At 40.8% G+C, this 15488-nt stretch overlaps 1 protein-coding gene across 1 annotated transcript in view; it reads right to left on the bottom strand.

Annotated features, from left to right (window-relative positions):
• SLC35F1 (solute carrier family 35 member F1) overlaps positions 1 to 15488 on the bottom strand; it is a 115814-nt gene that overhangs the window by 54968 nt on the left and 45358 nt on the right. The gene's annotated exons all lie outside the window — the stretch shown is intronic.

Below are 15488 nucleotides of genomic sequence, written 5' to 3'. Positions count from 1 at the left end.
GAGGGAGGGCTCAAGAAGCCCTCTTATAACCCAATATCAGAAATGACACTTCTACTGTATTTTTTATTTACTTTTCTTTCCTTTTTTTCTGTTTCATTATTTTATTTTTCAATTACAGTTTGCTTTCAACATTATTTTGTATTAGTTTCAGGTGTGCAGCATATGGACAGATATTCATATAGGTTATAAAGTGTTCACTCAGATAATTCAAGTGCCCACCTGGCACCATAGATAGTTATTACAACATTGTTGACTATATTCCCTGTGCTTTAACTTACATCCTTATGCCTATTTTGTAACTACCAATTACTATGTCTTAATCCCTTCACCTTTTCACCCAACCCTAAATACTCCTCCCTTCTAGAATCCATCAGTCTGTTCTCTGTGTCTATAAGTCTATTTCTATTTTGTTTGTTTATTTATTTTGTAATTTATCACATATAAGTGATGTCATGTGTTACTTATCTTTCTATGTCTGGATTATTTCACTTAGCATAATACCCTCTAGGTCCATCCATGCTGCCCCAAATGGAAAGATTTAATTCTTTTTTTTTATATAGCTGAGTAATATTCCATTGTATATATGTATCACATTTTCAGGCACTCATCTATTGATAGGTACTTGGGTTGCTTCCATATCTTGGCTATTATAAGTAATGCTACAATGAACATGGAGGCATATATTTCTTCAAACTAGTGTTTTGGGTTTCTTTGGATATATACCCAGAAGTGGAATTACTGGGTCATAAGGCAGTTTTTTGAGGAAACTCCACACCGTTTTCCACAGTGGTTGTCCCAGTCTGCATTCCCACCAATAGTGCACAAGGGTTTCCTTTTTCCTCACCAACACTTGTTTGGTAATTTATTGATGATAACCTTTCTGATAGGTGTGAGATGGTATCTCATTGTGGTTTTAATTTGCATTTTTTTGATGATCAGTGATGTTGAATATCTTTGCATGTGTCTACTGGACACTTCTACAGTATTCTATTTTTTATTTTATTTTTTTTAGAGAGAGTGAGAGGAGGGAATGAGAGAGACAGAGAGAGAAATATCTATGTGAGAGAGACACATGGATTGGTTGCCTCCCACAAGTGCCCAGTGGGACTGGGGATTGAGCCTGCGGCCAAGGTACATACCTGCCCTTGACCTGAATTGAACCCATGACCCTTCAGTCTGAGGGCTGACACTCTAATCACTCAGAAAAATGGGCTAGGACTACAGTATTCTATGTTTTAGAAGAATCTATTGGTCCAGCTCACACTCCAGGGAGAGAATTTCATCAGGATGTGACTACTAGGAGACAGGGATCATTAGAGGCCAGCTTACAGCTGGCTATCTAGTGCCACACACTTTCAGTGCTATAGCTGGTCAACCACATGGAGACTTGTGAAAAAGAAGCTTTCCAGCTACATAGAGAAAGTTAGAGGGAGTTGTGACTAGTTGGCAACAAGGAGCAAGAGGTCTCTTCACCTTTGGTAGCTAACCCAGTTTTCTGGCCACATTTTGGATGTGATACCTCCTATCTTTTGCTCCAAGCACACTAAAGATCTTTTTGTTTCAGTGAAGTGCTATCTCTTGTTCATCCTTCAAAGTTTAGCTATTCTCTGATATTTGCCTGATACCATTCCCCAGCTAGGCCACTTTGTATAGTCCTGTTACATGATTTACAGGATTGTGACTATTTAGAAATTGTCTCTCCACTAAACTGGGATTTTTGAATGGTAAGACTAGATTAATCTAGCTAAGGGTTTTGGAATAAGTAATAATTGACTTGAAAAACATGTGAAGTACTACCTATCTGAATATGTCAAGAGCCAGTTCTAGAATATGAGTCACATTTATTACTGTTCTGCACTTAAATGCATAAGGGGGATATGATCCCCAAGGTCATTTCTTTATAGCCAGCTCACTTTGGCAATGCCCTTGCACAGCATTTCTGCCTTTTTCACTTGCCTACATATTTGCTAAATTAACACACCTCTCAGGATTTATCTTGGAAATTAGTGATTTTCAACCTGGCTGAATAGTCACATCTTCTTGAGAGATTTCTTTAAAATCCCAACACCAGCTACCAGCCCCCAGAAATTCTGACCTACTTGGTTTTGGATGGGGACCTGGGCACTGGGCTGATGATCAACTCTAAGATGTTCAGATGGTTGACATTCCATGACCATCCTCAGGATCACTTGAGCTAGGAATTCCAAAGTAATACAATCTCAGGGTAGTAAAGGCTCTTCATACCAAAGTAAGAGCCCAAACATTTGACCCAAAGGATGCTTTCTTTATCTTGTCTCTGGGCTTTTCCATGTGCTAACTGCTCTGCTTGCACTATTCTTCCTCCAGTCTCCAAATGAAGAATCAACCACCACGAAGCCTTCCTCCATTTCTCACCTTGATCACCCTAGATTGGGTTGGGTTTCCCTATAATGTGCTCCTGTAACACCCTTGGCAAATCTCACAAATAGTATTTATTTCACTGTATTATAATGACCTGTTTTCTTGACTCTAATACTCATTAGATTACTAACAATTTAAAGAGAGTTGCATTGTCTTGGTTATCCCTTTATCTTTAGGACCCAACTGTACATAGTGAGCAGCTAATACATAACATAGAATATATAAATAAATTTCATGTTTAATGATCTTAGCAATGCTAAGTAGCATTGAAATCAAGGTATTTATAATATATCTACCATAAAGATTCACGTTACAGACAATGAAAATTGTTTTCTAGTTAGGATGCAGACAATATCTGACAAAATTAATTTGGTGACCATTTCACACTATACATAGGGCATAAAAAGGTTGATGGCATATTTAACCGCAAAGCTGTAATGCTATAGTCACGGGTCATTGTCCCAGTTAATTTACACAATCAATAGAGAATTGTCAGACTCAGAGCACACCAGCCACATCTCAATATACAACGCTGAAAATCTGGGTCATGGTCTGTTTGTTCCACCAATCAATAACATATTCAAAGCATAATTCATTACACAGGTTCACAGGAATGATTAGTTGCCTTGCTGTTTTGCTGAAGAAGTTTTCAAAGCAAAACACCCTAAATAAATATTTCCATATTATTTAATTTGAAGCACCTAAAAACATATAACACACTTGATTAGCAGATTTATTCAGGATGGTGAGGTCGCATTTTTATTTTTGGTTGAACAAAAATGCAACCTTTAAAAGGACTGCTTAGGGATTTATCTAAATGACTCTATTAACACTGATGTACAACAGGCCATTAAAATTCTTTCTAGAATAATGAAAATGCATTCTTTAAAGTCCTTGTGCCAAAGTGCTCCATAAACCTCATGAAATAGGGACATCTATAAGAATTACCGGCACAAATCAATGATTCTCTCTCATCAATGTTTCTATCTTTCTCCCTCTTCCTTTCCTCTCTGAAATCAATAAAAATATATTTAAAAACAAAAAGAAAAGAAAGAAATACCAGCACAATTGGTGGCATGTTAATGTTTTATAAATTTTAAAGAAATAACTAGAATGAGTAATAAAATCCATGGTAGAAAACTTTAGAATTATAGTTTGGCATTTAGATAAATTCTGTTAATTATTATTTTTATTATCAATATGTTCAAATATAAATGAAAAGATTAGAGAATAATGTCATAGATTAAGCTCTAACCTGATTTAATAAATGTTAACATTTTGCCATGTTTGCTTCATATATATATTTTTGAGACAGAAAATGTTAGATGAAATTGAAGCCCCTTATCCCATTATGCTCCTGCCAGATTCCAATCCCTTCCATCCTTCCTCAAATACCGTCTTGATATTGTGTATTTTTCATTTTTATGTTTATTTTTTTAACCCTCACCTGAAGATATGTTTTTTATTTTTATTGATTTGAGAGAGAGAGGTAGAGAGAGAAGTGAAAGACAAACATCTATTGATTACCTTCTGTCCGTGCCACAAAAGAGGATCAAATCTGCAAACCAAGTGTGTGCCCTGACTGGGAATTGAACCGGCAACCTTTCGATGCACAAGACAGTGCTCAAACAACTGAGCCACTCCAGCCAGGCAGTCATTTATTTCAAACAATGTATATTTTCACATTTTATGAATATGTCACAATTTATCCAGTCTCCCACTGATAAGTATCTAAATTCTTACCAATTTTTCTTTATCAGGTACAATGAAGCAAAGAACATCCTTGTGTATGTGTATCCCTATAATTGATATAGAGTTTTATTTTTTTTTTCATTCTCTTATTAAAGGACTATGGATTATACAAGTAGTCACAAATGTAGCCTGTGTAATAAAAGCCTAATATGTGAAGTGTCAGGTCATCTGTTCAACCAATCAAAGCATAACATGCTAATGATATGCTAAGGCTCAACTGCTTGCTATGATGTGCACTGACCACCAGAAGGCAGACAGCTGAAAGGTCAACCAGTCGTTATGATGTGCACTGACCACCAGGGAGCAGATGCTCCAACAGGTAGTTTAGCTGGCTGCGGGGGTCCGGTTGACTGGGACTGAGTAAGACGGGCCAGAAACGCCCTAGAGCCCTCCCACGGTCCCTCCCAGGCTGGCAACCTCCTGTGTCCCTCCCTGGCTCCGATCGTGTTCTGGTGGGGTCCCTGGGCCTGGCCTGTGCCCTCTCACATTTGGCCCGATGGCGGAATGACCGGTCGCTATGAGGCACACTGACCACCAGGAGGCAGACACTCAATGCAGGAGCTGCCCCCTGGTGGTCAGTGTGCTCCCACAGGGGGAGCACTACTCAGCCAGAAGCCAGGCTCACAGCTGGCGAGCACAGTGGCAGTGGTGAGAGCCTCTTCCACCTCTGCAGCAGTGCTAAGGATGTCTGACTGACAGCTTAGGTCCACTTCCTGGGGGGAGAGGGCCTAAGCTGTCAATTAGACATCCCCCGAGGGCTCCTGGACTGGGAGAGGGCACAGGCCAGGCTGTGCACTGGGCCTCTAGTAAAACATAATTAAAATTTACAATTTTTTAATTTGAATTAATAGTATTCCAGCACAATAACTACCTCAATAATTGGAAACAGAGGGTGAAATCACTGATACTCTCATGTAATTTATATCTAATTTTACTAAGCATCACCAGAATGATCAATCAAATTTGTTTTTGAAATTTTGTGATACTTATATGATACTATATGCTTTACAAACATTAACTTACCTAATTCTCATACTAACCCTATATAGTAGATACTGCTATTAACCTTATTTACAGATGACAAGACTGAGGCCTGGAGGAGTTAATAACTTTCCCCAAAAGGTCATACAGATTAAGTCAGGATTAGAACTCATGACAGTCGAGCACTAGGCTTCATACTCAATATTGAACTATTTTGCCTCACTGTTTTGTAGATGTGTCATTGTACTCAGGAGTCATGAATTTTTCATTAAAGAATCTTTCATGAACTGTCAGTCCAAACTCACCTGCAGGGTGCTCCCCTGCCAACTCCCAGGAGCACCCCTAACTGAAGCCAATGTGGATGGTGCCCCCTGGAGTTCCCATCACCCCAGTCTTGCAGATGTGTGTACACCCCTGAATTGGCTTAGGGATAAGGATGTGCCCCATCACCATCAGTTTGGTACCAAAGATTTGATCTAAGGCCACGATAGTTTCCCCTGTGAAATGTTAAATAAGGCTTTAAATCAATTTTATGGCTTAAAAACATCTAATCTACAGAATGACTGTTATATGCTGTACTACTTGCTGAAGCCCAGGGCATCACAACAATGGTCACACACTGGGTGGGGTGAGAATGGTGGTTAATAAATGAATGAAGGAAGAGGAAATGTATGTACAAAGACTGGAACATGGCCCACATTCGCAACAGTGACTGGAAGACAGAGGAGCCTTGATTCACAGTATTCTCCTTCACCCCCGTGGTAGTGTGAGCAGAGAATAAAAATACTGCAAGACAGCATCCGAGGTGAATTCAGCTGAGGGAACAAGAGGCTGCATTGTTCTTGGGACCGTGTTTTCATTAAGGGCCCTCGTGGGTGGTGTGACCCCTCATGGTGTTTTTATGCGAGAGCAGAGCCCGGCACGCATTGCACAGAGTCCGCCGCAAGAGCAAGGCCCCCGCACAGAGGGCGAGACCCTCACTTGAAGAGACACTTCCTTGGCTCACAATTTGAAGCCATAATGCCATCTTTCTTTACCAGGGCACCAAAGGGGAGTGTTAGTAGTAATCGGTGGGTAAGACGAAGAAAAAAGACATGATGCAGGTGTTAATTACTTGCCTTTAAAAGCTGAAACTTAAATGTAGAACGCAACCAAGTCTCTTTAGTTAGAGAAGTGAACAAAAGAAACGCACTAACAGGGAAATGGAAGTGTCAACTGTTCACAAAAAGGGTGGCAGCCAATTGCACTTCATGATGGGAACCTGAGAGTGGATGAAATACAAAAAAGGTAAAGAATGAAGGTTAACTTCCATTTCGTATTCTTTCATTCAGGGCCCGACAGGGAGACGAGGAGGAGCATACAGACAAGGCATACGCACAGCCACCCGGCACACACTAGCATGCCCTGTGTGACAGACACTGCCTAGGGAAGCCCGGGAAAGCGAACTTTCTCAATTACTTAGTAGGGCTTCGTCCACAGGTGCTTTGTCTCTTACTCTGGTGAGTTACGCAAAATCACGCTGCGGCCAGATACAACATTTGCCCAGATGAGGGGCAGGCTGAGGCCTCTTCCTTGAAGCCCCTCGCCTGGTCCAGACCCCATCTTTGTCTGCTGGATCTCCCCACTCGATCTGGGAGTGGAGGCCATGGGAACACATTCCTCCTTCCGGAGCCTAAACCTGAACTGGCTTTGTGCCCTGAGACTCCAGTCCTGCTGGGCCTTGCCAGGCAGGGGCTTCTGAGGCGGTGCTCCCAAGGTCCCTCTTATCACACAGGCTGCATATGCTGGGCAGGCAAGACATGAGACAGGAAACTCCACTGAAAGGTTCAAGGAAAGCGGAGAAGAGACTTTGCCTCGGTTCCATTTTGTTCCCTTCACACCACTCTCCTTCACGCCCCCACCTCCCCTGCCTTACCTCCTCCAAATGTGACCTCCCTCTGGGGCCTCCCAAGTCCTCTGCCATCCTGCCCGGTCCCCCTCGGCGCTTCTTTCTTTTTGACATACTCTCAACTCTGCCCGGCATAGTGATTCAGACAAATCACTTACTCAATGTAGGATTGCGTTATTAAGGTGTGATAGCTGCATAACACCTTTTAAATCTGCTCAGTCATCTGCATGATTTTCAGAAATGCCTTGTAAGGGTTGGGAAAAATATATAAAAACAACTAAAAATGAATCCTAATCACATAGAGGTCTGGTAGCTATTCCTTTAAGCTGGATATTAGAGAATAAACTTCAGTATAGATATGACTGCATAGAAGATGGGTTTCTTATCAGTAAGCTTATTTTATTTCTTTCCAACTTAGATTTTGGGGGATTGATAATTAAAATGCAACATCTTAGCTTTAATTATAGACTCAATCTATTATTTCTTTTGATGCAAAACATCTCCACATTTCAAATAAAATGTGAAAATTATAAAGTCTCAACTTCTCAACATGTATGTTTCAACATATGTTACCATTTTCAACATGAACCAAATCACTTAAGTCTTAGAAATCTTTCTTTCTGTTTTTTTAAGCTGTCATCTATTATAAAGCTAAGATATTTGATTTTATGTGGCACATTTATATTGTACACCTTTCTAAAATACCCAGATTTCTTGTGGTCTTAATGTGTCTTAAGAGAGAAAGCACAATTGCTAACATTTTCTTCTTCATATAAATATAGAAATTGATAGTGAGTTTGTTCAATTTTGTCATACAGGCAGTTAAAACATATAGATAGCTAAACAAGTAAGAAGATGGATATCTAAAAATCCATATTAGAAAACTGCATACTAATTATGAAATGTTGTTGACCAATACCTGCTTGCATGGACTCCTCTACTTCTTAATGAAAATAGAGCATAAGGTATAAACAAGTGCCTTAAACAAATCCACCCCAAATTTTAAAACTAGGCAGATAGTTCAGTGCACCCATTTTATATTCTTGGAAAGGCTGCCTTATAAAAGAATAAACCTGCTAAAATGACTGAACACTGTCACTATCCATAACTGAAAGGAGAACCTGAAAATCTTAAAAATGTTGCCTTGTTGTGAGATGAAACACAAACTAACACTCTGCCCCCTATTTTGAGTTGTAGTAGACATATTTATTTATACTAGCCTCTAAAAACTAAGATTTAACCCATCGAAACTGAGCACATCTTCCTCCCCCAAACTCTTGTCCAGTTTGTGCAACCACCCCACGGGGACCACTTTGCCTTTGTTATATCTTTTACAATGAACTGTATGTACAAGTCCTTGTTCTGGAAAGTCTCACAAGAGTTCCCTTTTATTGATTTGGGTAGTAATCTGCCAGCCTGGGTCTTTGCCTTGGGGCTGCTGGTCTGCCCAACTCTAGGAGCCGATCTTCCCAGAGAAGACAAGAATGGTGCCCTGGGGGGCTGTGCATGTGACAGCCACGCCTTCCCTTTGGCAGGATAACGTGGGAGGGCAGTGGAGCCACTGGCTCTAACACAGGCTCTTCCATGCCCTGGGTGTATGATGCTGCTGTCAACTTAGTCCCCATAAAACTCTATTTTCTTCATCTACACATTGGAACGACTCGGTGGACCTGCCTCCCAGGGTGCTCATGGGGATTAACTATTTATAAAGTGCTTGACATGGTGCCTGGCAAGAAGCCCTTGTGAGTAGCTCTCCTGATTTGTATCACAGTTGGTCTTTTCTCATGCCAAACCTTCTACGTAATGCAGCTATGTAGGAAAGAATTTAGCCTTGCCCAAAAAGAGGTCTGGGATTTGTCCTCGGTTAAAACCATGACGTCAGGTAGGGGGCTGGCCACCCCAGGAAGACCAACAGTGTGATTTAGAGTCATGCCCCGAGGCTGGAGACTGCGACCAGCCAAGGGGGCAATCAGTCATGTGTACGGAATGGAGCCCCAATAATAACCCCAAACACAGAATATCGAGTACGCTTCTCTGGTTGGCAATATTTTGTCCGCATTGTCCCATTTTATGCTGGGATAGTGACACATCCTGACTCCACAGGTGGAGGACAGTGGAAGCTATGGACTTGGACTTCTCCTGGCTTCTGCTCTATGTGCTCCTTCCCTGGGTTACTTCTAATCTGTATCCTTTCCCTGTAATAACTATAACCGTGAGTATAGATGTTTTCAGGGAGTTCTGTGAGTACTAGCAAATTACTGAACTTGAGGGTGGTTTTAGGGGGCCCAACCCCAAACTTGCAAACTCAGGTAGCCTTGTGTGGGCTCTAAGCTTTCCTCATGTAGCCTAAACCCTTTCAATTGGTTTGTCCCTAAACTTTTGCAGTAGTTTTCCTCAAATACAACTAAATGTGTCCCTCTTTTTTGTTTGTTTGTTTGTTAATCCTCCCCCAAGGATATTTTTCCATTGACTTTTAGAAAGAGTGGAGGGCGAGGGAGAGACAGAGAGAGAGAGAAACATCGATGTGAGACAGGCACATCAATTGGTTGCCTCCCGCACATTTCCTGACCAGGGACGAGGGCTGGGGATCGAGCCTGCAACAGAGGTATGTGTCCTTGGCCCAAATGGAACCTAAGACCCTTCAGTACGCGGGCCGGCACTCTACCCACTGTGACAAACCAGCGAGGCTGTATGTGTCCCTCTGTTGCTCAACAATTTGAGTGCATACACATTGGGCATATCTCAGAATAGCCAGGCCCCAGCATTCTCCAGGTCTGAATTCAGTTTAGTCTCTTTCTAGGTGATTTTAAGCAATGTATGCAATTATTTACTATCTTGAATTCTAAAGTCCTTCAGAAGAGTTTGAATGGGTCATGCACATTTTTTGTTAAGTTTATTCCTTTATACATTTTATTGATATTGTAAATGGACTCTTTCATTTGTTTATTAGTTATTTGTGCTTTAACCTAGACTTTTATCATTATAAACATATCACAATGGGAAAAACTGCTCACTCACTCAAAATGGTTAATGATAGGGTGGCTGCGTGGGTGGGGGTGGGGGGCAATGCTTTGATTTGAAATTATTCAAAGCAATCATAATGAAACTCCATACTAATAGAAATCTCTCTATTATCCTGGTGTGAGCCTGCTGAGAGGAAAATGTATTTGTCCTTTTTAATGACAAGACTATTTTCTTTTGCTTCATCCCATTTTGTGAAAAGTGACCCTACATGCCTTTCGGAGGTTTCCTTTAATTGGCTCTGATGCCTCCTGACATTAGCAGATGAATCTGTCAGTTTTGTAAATTTTGTTTTGAACCAAGAGCTGTGTAGCAGCTAATGACACACACTGGCAGGGGGAGAAGCCAATGCGGGCTCGCCTCCGGGCGCCTGCCACTTGCTGAGCATATTCAAAGGACAGCAGGACAGAAGGTGCCAGCCTGAAGCCTCGAGGGCTGACCTTGAGCTCAGACGTGAGAGCATCTGTCATATGGACACACAGGTTAGACCCAATGTGGGAAATTAACAAGAGGAGTGTCAATGGGTCAGAAGCCCTGGTAGAGCAGAAAGCTGGCCGGCCTCCTCTCCCCGTCCACCCTCCCATCTCTCATCCCAAATGCCAAGCACAGATCTACCAAGGCCACTTCTATTACCTGCAATTCATTTTTTACTGAAAACCATTTGTCAAGCCCTGGGCCAGAGGCACCATATATTCATATTCTCATTTACTTGCCACCCTACACTCTAGGTCAAAAGCATAGAGGCAGTTAAAGTACTGCCTGCCTCTGACACTTAACTAGCTGTGTCACCTTGGGAAAGTTTACTCATTTATAAAACAGGGCAAACATGACTTACTTGAAAATATTTCTATACGATTAATCAAGGAAATGTATGTAAAGTGTCTGGCTTCTAGTAAATGAGAGCTTTGTTATTAAAAGCGCTATGGGGAATATATTTTTTAGATCATAAAATTAGACTTAGAGGAAGTTAAGTAATTTGTCTAAGTCCTGACTTCTCTTTTTAAATATATTTTTATCGATTTCAGAGAGGAAGGGAGAGGGAGAGCGATAGAAACAGCAATGATAAGAGAGAATCATTGATTGGCTGCCTCCTGCATGCCCCACACTGGGGATCGAGCCCATAACCCAGGCATGTGCCCTGACAGAGAATCGAACCGTGACCCCCCTGGTTCATAGGTCGACACTCAACCACTGAGCCACCACGGCTGGGTTGTCCTGACTTTTTATTGCAAAGTACGCACTACTGTAAGGATGAGACTTTGTTTACATGGTGCATTTTATAAAATAAATCAGAAATATTTTTATTTATTTATATAAACTTTCTGAAGTTTAGCAGAAATAAGGCAGCATTTTCTGAGCAATACAGTAATAGTATAAAATATTTATAGAACATATGTCCATTTGTGTATATTTCCATTTGAAAATATTAAAGAATATATTTATGGGATTAAGAAGTTTCCACTATATTAACTTGTGTCAATGAATACAATAGTGCCCAGATGATCATCTTAAAGTACCAGTTGTCACTAAAAGAAACAATGGTCTTTGGGGAAATGGTTGATTGCAGATCTTGGTCAGCAAATGTAACACAAGTCAAATCTGGAACATCTTGTAATACATAAGAGCAAGCAAGCAATACAAAACTACTAGGGTATGACAGCAGGACTCAAGGCCAACTGAAGTCTTTCATATGAAGATAACAACTGAAATGGATTACAATACATCAGATATGTTCATATACATGAGTTCATAATGAATCTAAAAGCAACAATAAACACCACCAAATTATAAAACAAAACAGAATGAATTTGTCACCATAGAAAGATGTTAGTAAACTAACTCATTATTTTGAAAATTGGGAAATAAAGGAAAACAATAAAGTCTTTTCCCCCTGAGATTCTTTTTTAAAAAAATATATTTTATTGATTTTTTACAGAGAGGAAGGGAGAGAGATAGAGAGTTAGAAACATCGATGGGAGAGAAACATCGATCGGCCGCCTCCTGCACATCTCCTACTGGGGATGTGCCCGCAACCCAGGTACATGCCCTTGACCGGAATCGAACCGGGGCCCTTTCAGTCCGCAGGCCGATGCTCTATCCACTGAGCCAAACCGGTTTTGGCGCCCCTGAGATTCTTATATTAACCATACTACTACATAGTCACTACATAGTAGATGGAGGGGTGATTTGTCTTTATGGTAACATTCTAGCTAATAAATGAAGAAATGAGAGAATTAGAATTTCATCATTTTGTACCCCCTAATAAATTAATGGATATAGGCCTTGAACGTCAAGCTATTAGCATTACAAAGAAGAGAACCAAGCATTGTTTTATATGCTTCTCAATGGAAGAAAGGAAAAAACAAACAGACAAAAACAACAAAATACTGCCTATACCAAAAAAAGAAAAGAAAAAAAGAACCTAAATCTGATCAAGTCTCTGGACTCAACTACCAATTTCAGAAATACAGATAATCATGTTAAAATACGTGCACTATGAAGATTCAATCAGCAAAATCCAGATTGTGGCATATTCATAGTCTGGCTACTCAGTTTGGACTGTCGAGTGGCAGCAGCAACACCAGTGAAAGTTTGTTAGAAATACAGAATCGTAGGTCCGCCCCAGACCTCCTGACTCAGAGACGGCACGTGATCAAATGCCAGGGATTTGTATGTATTACGGTTTGAGAGGCGGTGATTACACAGGTCACACGATAGCTTCTTTAACAAATGAACTTCAATAAACATAAAAGAAGAAAATCTATAGATTAAAAGAACTTAAAAAAAGATATCAACCACTTGCAATGTGCAGACCTTATTTGCATCCTACTTAACAAACTATAAAAAAATCTATGAGACAATAGGAAATTTGGACTTCATTAGGATATTTGGAATTATTGTTGATTGTAAATGTAATCATGATATCAATCATTTTAAGCTCTTATCTTTCAGAAATACATACTAATATAGTTATAGACAAATTGATAAAATGTCTGAGGTTTGATTTAAAATACTATAGGAATGAGAACGTGGTGAGGATAAGGATAAAATAAGCCTGACTACGATTTAAAACTTGTTGAAGTTGATATATTGGCACATGGGCATTCATTAGACTCTTCTGTGTACTGCTGTATGTATTTGAAATTTTTCATAAGAAAGAAAGAGGAGTTCCACTGTGAAGAGAAAGTTCAGATAATGGAAGAGCACTGGCCAGAAGATATGACTATCCACAGTGTCTCTGTGTCCATAGACCGAGTAGCATTTCCCTTGTAGCCACACTACTCCTTACAGTGTCCTGGAGTTGTAGGCGGTATTATCCTCTGTAGCAGCTAGAGAATGCAGAAGCTTGAGTTCTATTACTTCCATGTCCTCATTTCTGTCTTGGAGGTCAGGAAGCATACTTGGCACCTCTTCCAGCAGAGGTTTGACCAGCTCTTAACAGCTGAGTCCGTCACTTGTTCATTTCTCCGCCTCTGTGCTTGTGGAGGCGCCTCACCCTTGTGGTAATGGCCAAGATGTTCCCTGCCTTTGTTGCTTCATTTACGGACAGAGCCTGTGTATGTTTGGATCACAAAAGCCCTTATAGGGAATCTTTTGTTGGTACAGTGTAGCCTCTGTACCAACTCCTGAAGCGCTGAGAAGCTGCTGGTGATGGAGAAATCACTCCTCTCAAGGGTTGGGGGCACCGTGTTCAGTTAGGTAAATACCATTAAGGTGGAATGGCTGACTGCAGTAATATCTAACACAATTAGGAGGATGGGCCCCCGCCGGTTTGGCTCAGTGGATAGAGTGTCAGCCTGCAGACTGAAGGGTCCCAGGTTTGATTCCGGTCAAGGGCACATACCTCAGTTGCAGGCTCCATCCCTAGTAGGGGTGGTGCAGGAGGTTCCTCTCTCATTAATGTTCCTATCTCTCTCTCCCTCTCCCTTCCTCTATCTCAATTAAAAAAAAATCAATAAAAATATATTAATAAAAAAAAAAGAAGAATGGGATGACTTGAACAGTGACTGCCAAAAAACAGAGAAGAAAAGATGGTGGGCAATAAGCTAACATCTGTCCCAGGGGAAGCCTCCTCTGTGGCACTGCAAGCATTCGGAGACACGGATATGGCACCGTTGTCATAGCCCACAGAGCAGGGAGGTTCCAGAGCATGTTACTAACCTTCACCACAGACATAGGCCTAGAACAAGGCATTCAACTGTGCTAGAATATTTGGGAGGGAAGAAAACAAAATGAAACAAAACAGGTAAATGCTGCACTTGTGTATAAAATTATATAAATAAATGTTTCTCTCTTGATGAAATCATATTTTCCCCCATTTCCCCCGAGCACATTAGAATCACTTGAGGAGCTTTGAAAACGGCTGACTGCTGGGCTCTCAGACATTCTCCCACAGCAGGTCTAGGGCGGCTGGGAGAAGGGCTCTGGAATCTGCGCTGAAAATAGCCTCCCAGAGACTGCGATGCTGTTTGTCCTAATTCCATTCCATTTTGGAAATATTGATTTGAACTAATAAATAAATTGGCTGATGCCTCCCTGAGGCATTCGTGCTCCAGGGCTCGCTGCTGCTTGGCTGGTGACTAGAGCCAACTGCCAGGGCTGCCCTTGGTACAGGAATAAAGTTAACATCTGTTCCAAGTCTACTGGAGCCCAAGGGAGCGGCTGGGCTAGTTATCGACAAATGCATTATTAGAAGACAAGCCCCAAATCTTTCCGTCTCAGCGAGGCTGCCCCACTTTGACCCACATCGACTTTTCTTCTGAATTCTTTCAGTTCTGAGGTATTGTTCTATTGATTCAGGAACTTAATCATATCCTTGCTTATATTTTTAACATGTTGCAAGTGTACGTTTCTTCTTACTAAAATGGTAGTAAACTTAAGGAAAAACAAAGTCTGTTTTATAATCCTTTTCTGTTGCACTCTTATGGACATTACTGTCTGCTTAACGGATACTTATTGACCTTGAATCACAAACAAATCCTAAAATATATATTCCATAGAACATACGGCCTCGATTTTTATTATTGTTTACTATATCTACATATTCCATTTTAGGGAGATTTTAACTTTCCAAAAATTTTATTCATTTATTATGTGTCAACCCTGGCACTAGTGGTTCAGCTCAAGTGCACTGTGGATGTTGACAAAAGCTAATGATTCATTTTAAAATTCATAGAACTGTATACCTGCAAGAAAAGGTCAATTTTAGGACATCATAATTTTTTTAAAAAACCCACAAGAAACTCTAATGACCCATATAAATTGTCTTTCTTAAAAAGTAGTTCTGTTCTGGGCTATGTTTATCCACAGAATGTAAACTTCTGAGAAGCAAGAGATGAGTGCCCCTGAAGAGTGTCCACCCCTGAGGCACAGCAGATGGCCTGGAAAAGAAAGAAGCCGGAGTCCTACTGAGCACAGCCCACCACCACATTTCCAGGACTTGGGC

The sequence above is a fragment of the Myotis davidii genome, unplaced genomic scaffold (assembly GCF_000327345.1).
Source record: "Myotis davidii unplaced genomic scaffold, ASM32734v1 scaffold147, whole genome shotgun sequence".
Taxonomy (NCBI): Eukaryota; Metazoa; Chordata; class Mammalia; order Chiroptera; family Vespertilionidae; genus Myotis; species Myotis davidii.
The sequence above is the reverse complement of the archived record's forward strand: the minus strand, read 5'-3'. Positions and strand labels throughout refer to the sequence as shown.